The sequence below is a fragment of the Myodes glareolus genome, unplaced genomic scaffold (genome assembly GCF_982192425.1).
Source record: "Myodes glareolus unplaced genomic scaffold, mMyoGla1.1 HAP1_SCAFFOLD_149, whole genome shotgun sequence".
NCBI lineage: Eukaryota > Metazoa > Chordata > Mammalia > Rodentia > Cricetidae > Myodes > Myodes glareolus.
The window spans coordinates 98414-114167 of record NW_028263299.1 but is presented as its reverse complement, the minus strand read 5'-3'; the positions used below and the strand labels follow the sequence as shown (position 1 = coordinate 114167).

The 15754-nt window shown below is 38.9% G+C and overlaps 1 pseudogene; it reads left to right on the top strand.

Annotated features, from left to right (window-relative positions):
- The window catches only part of LOC148117052 (uncharacterized), a 38402-nt pseudogene extending 23412 nt beyond the window's left edge, over window positions 1–14990 (top strand).
- Window positions 14991–15754: the final 764 nt, after the last annotated feature.

Below are 15754 nucleotides of genomic sequence, written 5' to 3'. Positions count from 1 at the left end.
CTGATTTTGTTGTGCTAAGTAATTTTAGTGATTAATGGAGACCTTTCAGGGGTTCTTGTTCCATTGAACCACATTAGTCTGGAAGAAATCCACAGGTTCTTGTGCTCTGTGGAGACAAATGCAGAACCTGTTTTCTAAACAATAAATCTTTAAACCCAAATTTTGAAGTGAAGGTACTTTTAAGTATATATGTTTGTTTAGCTTAGCAGCCTGTACAATAAAATGTCTCTTTGTACTTAGCTCACTCAGTCAAAAGATAAATATTAATATAAATAATATACATTATTCAGACTCTGTGGATATTCCATTTTTATGTGGCTTCTTTTTCTTTTATCCTTTAATCTATGACTGTGTGTACTCTTAAAGACTTTGTTTTATTTTTTTTAAAAACCATTGCTTTTTTTGGAATTTCCATCACCATGCTAATCTGAGCTATTTAGTGAGACCTTGTTTCAGAAATCAAACCAGAACAAAACAAGTTATAGTGACCATTAGTGATATTTCTACAAATAGTATAACTTTCTTGTTCTTTTAACTTGTTCTTCAATTTCAGACGGTGATAGATGCTAACATGTTCCCATTTCTCATTAGTATATTGCAAACTACTGAATTCTGAACAAGAAAAGAAGCTGCTACCTAGGTAGTGTTTTTCAAATTATAGGAAATTAAGTTATTTTCATCCCATCCCAAATATATAACCTAAAAGAAAAGATTGGTTTTCTTGATCACTAAGACATGAACTTCTTGACTATGAACAATTAAGTCTGGCCCTTTGGGAAATTGTTTTCAGTGTTATAATTAGACTCAGAAGTACATTTAGTCTTTTTAAGTGTTGTTTTAAAAGCTGTTCTAATTCATATGTGTATGGGTGTGGCACGTGTGTGTACATAAAAGCCAGTACCTGGAAGGCCAGACAAATCATATTTGAGAACTGTAGTTAGAGGTGTTGTGAGCAACCTGACAGAGTGATGGGTAGTAAACTCAGGTTCTCTGTAAGGGTAGCAAGTGCTCTTAGCCATCTCTGCAACCTCTTTCTTGAATTTTTAACACTCATCTTTCCTCTCTCCCTTTCAGTTTTTGTAAAAGATTGATATGTGTGCATATTTGTATCTGTCTTTTTCCTGCTGTCTCTGTGTGTGTGCCTCATGTTCTTAGGTGTTCATGGAGGCCAGAAGACACCTTCATATTCCATAGAGCTGAAGTCACAGGCAGTTAAGCTTCCAAATGTGGGTGTTGGGAACAGATCTTGGATTCTCTGGAAAAGCAGCATCATTCTTAACTGTTGGGCCATCTCTGCAGCCATTCACGTTTAGGTTTTTGTTTTGTTTTGTGTCTTTATTTTTTATTAAGTGGAGGGGTTTTTTTGTTCTTTTGAGACAGGGTTTCTCTTTAGTTTTGGAGCTTGTGCTGGAACTAGTTCTTGTAGCCCAGGCTGGCCTCAAACTCACAGAGATCTGCCTGCCTCTGCTTCCCACGTGCTGGGATTAAAGGCATGCGCCACCACCACCCAGCTCAAGATGGAGTTTTTCTTTGTAGCCCTGACTGTCTTGGAACCAAGTTCCACAATGACATTATGCACATATACAAGTTTCAGCTACATCAGTTAGCTCTGTTTTTTTCCCATATACAACTTGAGAAAATAAAATGATAAGGGATTGTATGATTAACTGGCATGAATATGATATACTAATCTATATTCCATGACTATTATACTTAATCTGGATTACATGTTAAATCTTGATGGAATTAAAACAAATACAGCTATAGAGTTCTTCCATTTGTTTCATTCTTAGTGCACATAATTTGAATTTGAGAAGTGTGACTATATACAGAAGTAATGTTAACATTAACTCACCAAAACTATATGTACTGTTAGGGGTGAGGGAGATAGATGGCTTAGTGGTTAAAACCCTGATTCTGTACCAAGTAAGTGCTGCATAAGTCTGGCAGTCCAGCTGTACTTCCAGCCTCAGAAGACAGAGTTCATACCCTTGGCATGCTTGCTAGTGAGACGTGTCATATCAGTAGGCTCTGTCTGTTGGGGTAAGGCACCTGCTTTGATAAATAATGTGGAAGAATCATCAGGGTTATTCCTGACATCAACCTTGTGCCCCTGCCTTCACTTGGACACATGTATGTCCACATGCCCTAAGTGTACCCATACACATGTAAAACATGCATCTTCGAATACTGCCCATGTGAAAATGAAGAAAGAGCTGAACAGCGGTGGTTCATGCTTTTATGGCTCTTGAGTTTGAGGCCACCTATTTTAAGGGTTAAGGGATAGCTAGGGCTACCCAGAGAAATCCTGGGTAAAAAGTAATCTGAAAGAAAGAAAGAAAAAAAAAACAAAATATTACTATTTTGATGTCACTCATACAGATGGAAAGAATTCCTTTTTTTAATCAGTACAAAAATTATGAAGCTGGTGGGGGAGAGGAATCTTATTAGGTAACTCAATTTGTGATTTTGGTGGTAGTTTGGTTTTTGGTTTGGGTTTTGTTTTTGTTTTGTTTTGGTACTTGATGATGAAATAAAATTGTTCTGATTTTGAGGCAGGATCTCACTATGTAGCCATGGCTGGCCTTAACTCCATGTGTAAACCAGTGTGGCCTCCAACTCACCTTCCTTAATTCTGAGATTAAAATCATGTGAGACGACTCCTATTGTGTTAGTTTCTCTGAAGCTGGTTGAAATAATGTCTCCATTGCCTTGGTCTGTAGGCAAGCCTCTGGGACATTTTCTTGATTAATTTAAGATTTATGGGGGAGGGTTCAGTCTACTGTGGTCCTGAACGGTAGTGTAAGAGCTAGGTGTAAGTGGTCTGTTGCCCCACTTGAGGTCTTCTGTAAACAAAGGCAGTGTTTTCATGTCCTAATCACACATAAATTTTTATTAATTGCAAACTGTTTGGCATATAGTTCATACCTATTACTAACTAGTTCTTACATTTAATTTAACTCATTTTAATTAAATATGAGTATGTACTAATTAATACATATTAATCTATGTATTGTCATGTGACTATGACTTTTAGCGGTCTGCTGGCATGTTATTTCTTAGGCAGCAGCTTGTGTCTCTCTCTACTCCTTCCTCCCCATCTGAGTCTTCAGTTTGATTGTTTCTCCTAACCCTGTCCTGCCTGGCTATGTATTGGTCAAGCAGATTTTAATGTTAACCAGTGGGAATAATACATATTTAAAGTGTGCAGAAGCATCCTATAGTAGCCTCCCTCAGTAATGGACTATAATCAGGATGTGTAAACCAAATAAATTCTTTCCTCCCTAAAGTGCTATAGTTGACAATTTCTTTTTTTATTTTTATAAACTTGAAGATGACTCACAGTTTGATAAAAAATTTAACAGAATTATTTTGTATGATTAAATTGTGCTTTTTGAAGCTTCAGGTACCTAGTAGAACTTGGTTGAATCAAGCCACTCTGTGATCTCCTCACTGTTATGGTCTCAAAGATTGTACAGGTTGCCCCCAATGGCTTGGAAACATCCTGAGGCTTGGAGAACAAGAAGCTGAAAGGAATGGCTCAGGTATTAACCCTTGCTGTGCTTTGATTGAAGAAGCACATGGTAAGATGCTTTGACCAGAGCAGCTTCTGGCCGAGAGTTAGAAAATAGACATAGTCATAAAAAGGCATGAATATAGTAGGTTCTGGGTAATAAAGGAACAGAAATTGTTCCTAAGAGGTTAATTTAAAATATTAGCATTCAGATGTAATTGTAATAATCACTTCTGTACAACTGTACAATACAAGATAATGTAAGAATGTTTACATCAAAGTAGACTTGAAAATATAGTTACTGGAATTTTCAAGAATGATTCTTTATTCTTCATTTTAGATCTGGATAAAATAGCGTTCTTTTTTAAATATTTATTTATTATGTATACAGCATTCTGTCTGCATGGATGTCTGCAGGTCAGAAGAGGGCACCAGATCTCATTACAGATGGTTGTGAGCCACCATGTGGTTGTTAGGAATTGAACTCAGGACCTTTGGAAGAGCAGGCAGTGCTCTTAACCTCTGAGCCATCTCTCAAGCCCCTAAAATGAGTTCTTGCAGAGTCATGAAAACCAGAGGATCTATCAAATGGCTTCTCATCTTATTGAGCATTATATTGGGACTGAAGATGAGGACAGCAGCATTACCCCCAGATTGACCTTAGCCAGCAGCAGTTGACATCTTCCTGCAGTGTGAGACTCCTATGGAAGGTTTCCAGCTTTGAAGCAATCCTCTGCTTTCTTGTTCCTGTATCAGACCAGGCTACCCAGTCAAGTCCTCTTGTGGAGCCCACATTCCTCATGGAGCTAATTTCTCAAATGTTTTCCATAATCCTGTTTGTGCTCATTTGCTTGTCTTGTGCACCTGCTCTCTTACACACATCTGGAAAAACTCTGGCTCTCTGTAGTAGAATATTCTTTTATTACAAGGATAACCAGAACAGCCTACTCTCTTATGGAAAAATCCACAAGCTTTGAAGATCAACACTTATATTAGAGTCATGGGAATATATACGCATATATTTGTGGCTCCCTCTTTTGTGGGGGTAAAAGAGGCCTCTTCTTTCATTCTGTAAAGTGAGGAAGATGACATTAAAAGATAAAACTAAAACCTTTACCTTGAATTTTACACAACTGCTTGGACAAGGGAGATACTTAGACTTGTGTATATACCAGAGTACTCTTCTTGAGTTCTTCCACAGTGAACTAAACCTCAGAGTACCCGGTGACTTTTTCTAGCCAAACTTGCATTAATCCTTATTGAGATGGGATGGTTTTCTTTCCTCTAATTGAGTCATTCTTCAAATATTAATGTTAAACCATCCCTCCCTTACCTTCAGCCTTGAGTGAATGTGCTTCTAGTTGTCAGGAATGCTGAAGAATTAACACTTTGAATTCTAAATGTTATACTGACTTGGCAGATTCCCTTAAAGCAGAAAGGAGAGGAACACAGATTAATGTGTATGGCTTCTCATTGGTTTTATGTCTCTTAGGATTTGGAAGTAGCTGAGTTTTAACACTAGTATGAAGATAAAAGTCCTTAGTAAAACCATGTTCTAAAATTCAGTTGAAGAGCCAGAATAACACAGAATCCATTACTTATCTAAACCAGTGTGACTAGAGGTTGTGTTTCTGCATTAAAAAACGATATTCAGGCTTTGATCAAAGTCCTAGTAATTGGAGTTCACCCAGGTGCTTTTTCTCTATGTGACTGACAGATAACCCAGATTCAAATGTTACTTAGGAACTTTGTTTCTTAGTCAAATGTAGCTTGATTCTAATGTATTCATGCTGCATACATGATTCTGCAGTGCAGCAACCTTATCTTTCAAAGCATAGCAGTCTCCTCAGTTTGACCTCTAGACTAGAATGGCAGTGATCCTTTTCTAATCACCTCAGTCTTCCCTGGTTTTATTTCATTTCCTACTAAAAGTACCCTACCTCCCCAAGTAAGCACTCCCCAGTGCTTCTTCTTGCTAATTTAATAATGACTGTAATGTACCTGCAAATGGTACTTTCAGTGCTATGTTCACTGATCCACATTTGTGCTTGGACTAGAAGGGGACAAAAATAACAAAGAAAGCTTAATTACCAAGAGAACTGCAAATGAGTTCAACGCGATTTCTTGGTGCTAGTTGGCCATTGGCTCAATGTTGGAACACACTATCAGAGAAGGGCTTTCCTTGAAGGAAAAGTTGCTCACATCTGTTTCAGGGCACACCATTTTAAATCTCTTTAGACTATTCTTCTAGAATTCATTGTAACCCCAAAGTGTAAAAGCTATCTGGGAGTTGCCCCTGACAAGCTGTTGCACATCTCTGGTGAATCCTGATGAATGTAATGAATATTTAGGATTTTCATACCTCATCATAATGTCATTTAAGCAGCAAATTTATATGACCCTGTTTACTTTGAAAAATTTATTTTATTGAAACTAGAAAGTTCCAGAGTCAAAGGACATTTATCGGCTAAGAGTGTGATGCATTCTTTCCCTAGTCTTTACATGTGTCTGCTCTGGGATGGATATCATCTGATGTCTGTTACTGATGGAGCAGGCACTACAAAACTAGTCAACTTCCATCTGTCCTGTTGTTTTCTACTGCTGCTTTGTGCTGAGAGAACATGTTAGTTTACTGAACTTACCCTGTACAAGATTGATTCTTTGTAATTTTAGGAATAAATTAGGTTGTTAATTTAAAGATGAACTTTCAATGTTGCCTTTACATCACATTAAAATATTACCTCTTTCAGAAGGGTAATAGGAGCACTGATTCATAGTAAAAATCTTGTTTTTAGCTTGGACTCTTTTGTGGTTATTTTATTGTAAATTACTGGTAGCATTATTTCTGTAGAATGTTTTAAATTATGAACCTTCTATTGGAAAGTTAAAACCTTTGTATCTGATAAACAAGTTTGAATAAAAAGAGATGCAAAGCACACAGAATTGTCACCCCACCTAACTGAGAGCATACAGCTGGAATTTTTGTAGCAATTTTAGAGTTACCCAGTGATGTCAGGTCCAGTAGCCAGTGCAATCTGTTTTATCTAAAACAGAACATTTATCTTCAGCTTGACCTAGGAAGTTCATGAACATTGTTATTATAGTAAAATTATTAAATGTAAAGATTAGAGTTGGCTAAAGTTAACCCTACAAATTCAGATGTTTTGTAAATGAGTCCTAAGAAGCAGACTTCTTTTGTTTTCTAATACAAGTGGAAATTTAAGGGGTACTTATAAATCCTATTCATAGTCCTTCATCTGGCATAGCATGTTGATTTAGTTTAATCTTTTGTTATTTTTATCAGAAGGTGTCACTACAGAAGCATGTTAGTATCTACAGCACAACAAGCTCTATGGTTTAGACAGTGATAGGCAAAGCGGCTTTGTTCTCTTTACTTTCCCTGTCTTCCTTCAGACTTCTCAAGTATGTAATTTATACTAAGAACTTTGGTTTCAAACAATTGCATTCAGAGAATTTGAAATGTAAAGGTATTGGGCACCTGAAGGTGAAATATACCTGGATGGAATAATAACCCAGAAAGTTCATATACTGAATATAAAGAAAAGGATTTTGGAGACACAGTTCCCTGTGAAACACTTCATCCTTGTCACCAGTCAAAGTCACTTTTCTAATGCCCTCATCAGTCGTCCCTGCTGGAAAATGTTCTGCTAGTGTAGTTCTTCCATGTACCACACAAAGATTGTAGACTCCAGGTGTTTTTCAGCATTACTGTCCCGTAATAAATCTGAATTATTCCAGTTGCTGCTGATTATGCCTAAGAAAACATATGTAAGTATAACTTGTCAACCAAACTCTCTGTTGTACATGACTGCTTTTGTTGTTGTACATGGCAACTTTCATTGATTTCTGTAGTGTGAAATAAACATTTCAGCTGTCTGACCCCAGTTGTGGGGCTGCATTTTAAAACAGGTTTTCCTTGGGTTTCTTTGGGATTTATTTTATCTCTGATTAATTTTGTGAAAATTGTCACACTAATAAGCAAGCCATTTTATCTATATTTAGGGGCTGGAAATTCTGTTCAGTAATGTACAGTAAGAAAAAGGGATTGCCTTTTGATCGGGTATTGTATCCTTTCAAGATGCACACCTGTGTGCTGTCTCCTACATTCCAAAATTTGCTCATTTGCAGTTTCGTTTGACATCTCCAATTAGTAGGACTGTTTCCTTCTGTTTGAAGTAAACAAATTAAGTATCTATCTGCATACTTGGGAAATATTTTTGACTTACCTTTTCCTATCATTCAATGTTATTTAAAAGTAATTTGGGATTAGGTGTGAATAAGTGAACTATATTGGCTATGATGTAAATTGGTGTAGAAGGTCCTTCTGTATTTGTGTTGTTTTCATTGGTTGAATAAAGAAACTGCCTTGGCATTTTGATAGGGCAGCACTTAGGTAGGCAGAGTAGACAAAACTGAATGCTGGGGGAAAAGGCAGAAAGAAAGCTACCATGAAACTGCCAGGTCAGACACGCTGAATCTTTCCCGGTAAGCCACAACCTCATGGTGACATACAGATTATTAGAAATGGGTTTAATTAAGATGTGAGATTTAGCCAATAGGAGGCTTGAGCTAATGGCCAAGCAGTGTTTTAATTAATACAGTTTCTATGTGATTATTTAGGGTGTAAGCAAGGTGGGTGTCCAGGAGGGAACAAAGGGCCAACTCCCTCCATCAACAGTAAACGATACTCTATAATATTCTTTATTGTTAGGAAAGTTATAAGAATGAGTACTAAGACATTAGGATAATGTTTAGTAAAGAAGATATTTAACTTTTTAATTATTTATTTATTTTGGTTTTTGTTTTTTGTTTTTTCTTCAAGACAGGGTTTCTTTGTGCAACAGTCCTACCTGTCCTGGAACTCACTTTGTAGACCAGGCTGGCCTTGAACTCAGAGATCCATCTGCTTCTGTCTGCCAAGTGCTGTGCTACCACTGCCCAGCTGATATTTAACACTTTTAAAATATCAAATTGCTAGAGCTGAACTGGAGAGATGGTTCTTCTGCAAAGGGATCTCCTGTTATAACTGGGTAGTGGTGGTCCACACCTTTAATCCCACCACTTAGGGAGGTAGAGGCAGGTGAATCTCTGTGAGTTTGAGGCCAGCCTGGTCTATGGAGTGAGTTCTAGGACTGGCTCCATAGCTACAGAGAAACCCTGTCTCGAAAAGTAAATAACAACAACAACAAAAAAAAAAACAGAAACAAAAGAGAGAGATATCATTTTACAGTTACATGAAGTATTGCTCTCAAAGAGGACAGGAGTCTTGATCCAGCACTTATATCAATTGGCTCATGGTTGCTTGTAACTCAAGTTCCAGGGGATCCAGAACCCTTTTCTGGCCTCTTTAGGTACCAGAGGCACACATGGTGTACATGAATACGCGTGAGCAAGCACTCAACACAGATAAAAACAAACCCTGCCTGATCAGTGAGGGCATACATCTTTAATCCCTGGATTTGAGAGGCAGGTGGGTCTCTGAGTTCAAGGCCAGTCTGGTCTACAGAGCAAGTTCCAGGACTGCCAAGGCTACACAGAGACACCTTGTGTTGGAAAACAAGAAACAAAACAAAGCCAAAAATAACCTTAAAAACATTTAAAGTGTCAAATTACTGAAGGACATGAGATTATCTGAAGGCTTGAGATAAGAATAAAGGACTATTAGTAGTATAGAATGTTTTCAACTAAGAGTAATCAGAAATGTCTATTTTCCTTTAGGTAAATAGAAGCAAGTCATGTTTGTTTAGTGTCTGTTGTATGTCAGGTTTAAGATGGATAATAATGTATGGCAAGATCAAGATTTAATGGATTACTTAGCTCCACTGTCATAATTCTTAGATGGTGGCTGCGCAGAGGAGAATTTTCCTGTTCTGTTCTTCATGGCCATGCAGCATTTCTGTGCCCAGGAAGTCCTGCTAGGTTCAAGTGGCTGCCACTGGGCAAGCCTTTTGTAGTGGAGCATTCTTCCCATCGTGTCCTCATCAGCAATACTTTTAAATGGCTTCATCTCATATATCACAATTGCTATTAATTTGCATCTTCAGATAGATGAATTGACCCCCTCATCCCCAATCATCTTTCACCTGTAGTACTGAAATTATATATTGTCAGACAAGTATAACAAAGGTTTAAATGAAATTCAAATGGTTGACTGTGAATTTAGCGATATAATGACTAAACTCGGTGAAAATATAGAGGGTACTGACAGGGAAAAGTTTTGGGACACAAAATAATTGCTCTTATAGTCACTACCATGGGTGTAAAGTTAAACTACTACTTCAAAAAAGTATATTTTCCTGTGAACATCTCCTTTTATTTTACCTGTTGGGTATTTCCTACCTCAAGACATTTTGGGCATTGTGTGCCCTTTCTCAAGAGTGTCCTCATCAAGTCCCCACAGTTGATTTGGAATGACTACTGATTCTTTGTATTTACATGCACTCTGGCAGGCCATGGATGAATGCTTTGCACATAGTAAATTTTCAGTAAGTAATGAATGAGGAATAGACCTCTGTGATAGTAATGGTTGTTTGATTACCAAAGAAAATTCAGAGAAATTCTTTCACATAGTTGGCTGAAATCATAATTGATAACTTTTAAAACAATTGTCTCAACATAAAGTATCTTATTTGAGGATACATTAAAGAACCTGAAGTTTGCAAAAAGAAACATCATCAAAGCAGAAGTCTGTGATATCAGACGAGAATGAAAAGCTGTTTGGCATATTTTACAGACTAGCATACACCATTGTGTTTGAAACAGTAGATAACATTAGTCTGTTTGGAAATATTTTAAAGCTTTGTTTGCCTGGAGAATTGACTCTGTGGTTAAGAGCACTGGCTGCTCACAGAAGACCTGGGTTCAATTTCCACTACCCACATGGCTGCTCACAATTACTGAGTATACAGGCTCCTCTGTAATGCCGTGTTTCTGCAGAGAATTAGAATTGTGCAGTACATAATTTTATCTGTATGCCCTTAGCCCAAGGAAGGAAGAAATAAAAATCCAGAAGACCAATGATGGAAACAAAATTGTTCAGGACTTTGGAATGTCATCCTGGACAGCCAAGTTGTGAGCATGAAATTTTACAAGGGTAACATGATTACGATGTGTTATGGAAAGAATTCACCAATGACTAGTGACTTGCTGAAGATGGTGCTTTTAAATATATGCATCAATTGATACCCTAATTTTGTCATCTTTAGCTTTAAAAAATGTCCAATTTTAACTGATGCTCATTAGCAAATGTCCTATTTAGCTTATTTAATCTGAATAGATTTCCCTGATTTGGCAGAGGTGTAGGAAAATTTGGTTTGTAGTCTAAACAGCTGCTTTAAAGAAGCCAGTTTCAACAGTTAAGATAGAATGGAGGAATCTTTCCAAGGTCATAGAAGTCTGATATATGTTAAAAAAGAAAGAAAGGAAGGAAGGAAGGAAGGAAGGAAGGAAGAAAGAAAGAAAGAAAGAAAGAAAGAAAGAAAGAAAGAAAGAAAAAGTTCCAACATTTCTTTTTAGATAGTACTGAGAAACAGAGACATGTGTCCTTACACTGTAAATGGGAGACTTAGGGCAATTTAGAGAAACTGATTTGATTTCTGAAATGTGAAACAGGTCCACTCTGTCTTCTGAGAAGGGAAGCTTATTATAAAAGGAAAACCATGACACTGCCTAGGAACTCAGGGTCCCACTCTGATTGCTGTTGCCTTGGGTTTCCTAGTCCCTGTTGGTGAACCCACTCCTCCCAAAGAGTTATGCAAATTTTAGTTATTTGTTAAGACAGCTTGTTAGAACATGAGTAATGATTACAGTTTATGCTTCTTCTTTTCATAAGTCCTTGATGCTATGTATAAACAAGGTCTCCTACACATCAAAAAGTGAATTTTACTCTTTTTAAAGGAAAAGCCATCTCTTAGTTCTACCCACATATTAAATCCGGGCATTTTTTTGTCCCTCATGCTTGGGATGTGTGCATTGGACTTAACATCCAGCACCACCATCCCATCTTAGCTCTTAGGTTGTACACATCTTTTCCTTTTGGCATCCTATATATTAGAGAAATATGTATTTTCTTGAAATAAAGTCTAAAATGTGTTATCCGGTGTTTTTTGTTTGTTTTTCAGACAGGGTTTCTCTGTGTAATAGTCCTGACTATTCTGGAACTCATTTTGTAGACCAGGCTGGCCTCAAATTCAGAGATCTGCCTGTTCTGACTCTGGCTGGTCTTAAAAGCATGTGCCACCACCTCCAGGCTACAATGTCATTTTTATGGGTTAATGAATATAGAAAGTTTTGATAATATGGTTTCTAACCACCAACCCTATCAGAAATCATAATAGTTGAGGCTTCAGATGTGGCTAAGTGGTTCTCTGTGGGTCATGACCCCTTTGGAGGATATCAAACAACCCTCTCACAATGGTTGCACATCAGATATTTTCATTGATTTATAACAGCAAAATTACAGTTATGAAGTGGCAATGAAATAACTTTATGATTGGGGATCACCACAACATAAAATTAAGCTGTTGGGGCATTAGGAAGGTTGAGAAACATTGTATTGCCTGCTCTTAGAGTACCTGGATTGGATCCCCAGCACCTATGTGCAGCATTCTAAGATGATTGAATGGTCTCTTCTGACCCTGAGGGTATTGTTTTAACACAGTGCAGATGTGCAGAAAAAAAGCCTTACAAATGAATCACTATAATCCATGATAGAGAAAGGAAGTAATTTTGTTGGGTGTGGTGGCTTACCCCTGTTCATCCTAGACTGACTGGATGGGGTTAAAATTGACACCAGTTCAAGGCTTGTCTGGGCTGTGGAATGAGAAACTGCCTCAAAATAGAAAGCAGATGGTTCAGTGGATAAAGAGACCTGCCTTTCACCATACCTGGCAATGATGAGGATAACTCACAAAGTGGCCTCTGTGCCACCCATAGCCCCACACAATGTACACAATAGAGAGGGAATTGAACAGGTAGCAGGATTTGTTGCTATTCCACAAGACTGAAGATTCCCATCACTGCCTACTGGTGGTGGTGCAAGCTTTTTAATCCCAGCATTTGGGAGGTAGAGGCAGGTAGATCCCCAAGTTCAAGGCCAGTCTGGTCTAAAGAGAGAGTTACAGAACAGTCAGGGCTATGCACAGAAACCCTGTCTTGAAAAACCAAAGGGGTGGGAGGTGGAAATTCTCAGCACCCACGTTAACATTATGGAAAAGAAAAGACCAGACTAAGAGGCAGCCAGGAGTGGTAACAACCCTATAATCTCAGTACTCTTGAAACCGAGGCAGTAAGGTTACCTTACATTCTATCTAGGCAAGTCTGGGATACAATGAAACCCTGCCTCAACACCTCTGTCCCTATCCCCTCAGGAATGGGAATGATGCTCCACGCCTGCAGCCCCAGCACTTGGGAAGTGAAGCAAGAAGGGTTCCTTTTTTTACAAAGCACCCTTACCACAAAGCACCAGTAAAAACTATGCACTGAAACAAAATGTTTCCATAGTTCTAAAGAGGATAGTGGCAAACAAATTTGCCTGATTAACAAGACAGAGTTCCAAAAACTTTACTTATCTATTACTTATGGAAACATAAATTATACAGGCTAATAACCAAAGGTTTGCTGATTTCTTCCATCATAACCTTGTTTTTTGTTTGTTTGTTTTTGTTTTTCGGGTTTTTTTCCTGAGACAGGGTTGTGAAGCTCTGGCTGTCTTGGAACTTGCTCAGTAGACCAGACTGACCCGAAATGCACAACATATCCATCCGCTTCGGCCTGCTGAATGCTGGGATTAAAGGCATGCACCAAAACTGACCAGCAGAGATGGAGATGTAGGTCTTAGGATTTCCTTAACATCTATAAAATAATTTTAAGCCACTAGATTTAAGATCTGTGAATCGCTCTGCTCCATTCCCTAACCATAGTAAGCAGATCTTGTGGCTGCAAAACTCAGCATCAGAGGAGGGCAGGGGCAGAGGCCAGCTATGCTCACAGTCTTCCTGAAGTGTCCGCGGGCCACGCCCCTTTCTGCACCCAAGCTTCTCACAGCCTGGGTTCAGGGGCAGGGTTCAGGAGGACCAGAAGCAAAAGTTTACTTTCTTTGGCACGAGTAAGTCTCATTGATGGTTGTGGGCCTGCGCTGTGGTGCATTCCCGCCTCTTCTTGAGCCTTCTCAAATCCTGTTTAGTGTGGCATCCTCAGTTTCTCACCATTCCCTGATGTTTGGGAGCTGAGTAGGTCGTGGAAGAGGATTTTCTGTGCAGCTCCCTTAAACCCTGACTCACGGCCTAGTCCTTTAACAGCAACACCCAACAAGAGTACCGATCTCAGAACCACTGTGATCCAGTTTTCTGATGCTACAGAAGAAAGCAAGAGGAGAGTGGTCCAAACCTTGCTGTTGATTCTGTGCGACCCTAAGGACAAGCTCATGTTACAGTCCAAACTGTGCACACAGCAATTTTCTTCTGCAAGGCTCAGGGCTGGACAGCTGCACAATCTGTAGAGCCAAGCTACTGTGACAGAACATCCCCCAGCAGAGGGAGCACAGCAATCAGCCCTCTCCTCTGCCACCCAGCGGGCGAGAGAACCACAGAAACCCAACTATGCTGTCAGACTTACTCTTGAGAGACACTCATCAGTTCAATTTAGTCCTAATGGAGAATGGCTAGTAAGTTCTGCTGCTAATACACTAATTATAATTTGGGGGGCATATGATGGGAAATGTAAGAAAACACTCTATGGTCACAATCTGGAAATATCAGATGTTGCCTGGTCTTCAGGTTCTAGTCGTCTCGTTTCTGCCTCAGACGACAAGACTCTAAAGTTATGGGATGTGAGATCTGGAAAATGGTTGAAAACACTAAAAGGACACAGTGATTTTGTCTTCTGTAATTTCAACCCACCATCCAACCTCGTTGTTTCAGGATCCTTCGATGAGAGGTGAAAACAGGAAAGTACCTAAGACTTTGCTCATTTGGATCCCATATTTGCTGTACATTTTAATTGCAATGGGTCCTTGATAGTGTCAGGGAGCTATGATGGTCTTTTTAAAATCTGGGATGCTACTTCAGGCCATGTTTAAAAACATTCATTGATGATGGTAATCCTCCCATGTCTTTTGTAAAATTTTCTCCAAATGGCAAATATATTCTCACTGTAACTTTGGGCAATACTGTTAAACTGTGGGATTACAGCAGAGGCCTGAAGACATACACTGGTCATAACAATGAGAAATACTGCATATTTGCCAATTTCTCTGTTACTGGTGGAAAGTGGATTGTGTCTGGCTCAGAAGTCAACATGGTTTACATATGAAACCTTCAGACTAAAGAGACTGCGCATAAGTTACAACGTAACACAGATGTTGTGACCTCGCAGCTTGTCACCCTACAGAAAACATCATTGCATCAGCAGCTTAGAAAATGGCAAAACCATCAAAGTGTGGATGAGTGACTACTGAAGTCTCTGGCAACCAACCGATGAGTGAAACTAAGTCAGAAACAACTGAAAGGGTGACTGCTATGAAGTTTGTGGTTTTGTAGCTCTTGTCAAATTGTCTTTAATTTTATGAATTTGAGACATTTTAATTTGCAAAATGAGACCACTGTAAAAGCCAGTCTAGGACCTGTGGCTTCTGTGTTTTAATTTTGAGGCCTGTTGTCAATCTCATGTCTTTGTCCCTGGACAGCATCATTCTTTTTCTTTCAGCAGCTTTCTCAGAGGGGAGGGTATTTGGAGTACTCAGAAGGTTGACAGAATGGGATGGCTGAGGGGAAGGGGACTGAACAGTTTCTGTTTGGGAGGCCACTAAGGACAATGGCATGTGTTGAGGGAGGAAACGAGAGGACTGAAGAACTACATGTCACCTGCATATTTTTGGTATTATTCTACATGATGGGCATTAATCTGTCAAGCTGGGTACAGTGAGTCATTGTCAGGTGCACTCTACATGTCTTAACACTTCTGCCTGTGTTCTGGTCAGAGAACAACCCTCAGGAGTTAGGCCTCTCCTTCTGCTGTGTGCTCCACATAGCGAATTAAGGTCAGGCTTTCTCAACAGGGCCAGAATATTAAATAGTTTTTGAGAAAGGGTCTTTCTCTGTACTCCTATAGGCTTGGCTGACTGGTAAACCAGCCTGGTCTCAAGCTCTCTACCATCTTAGAACCTTAAATGTTTGACTGAAAAATATTCTTAAATATTTTGTTAGGTTGTGCCATTTTGTG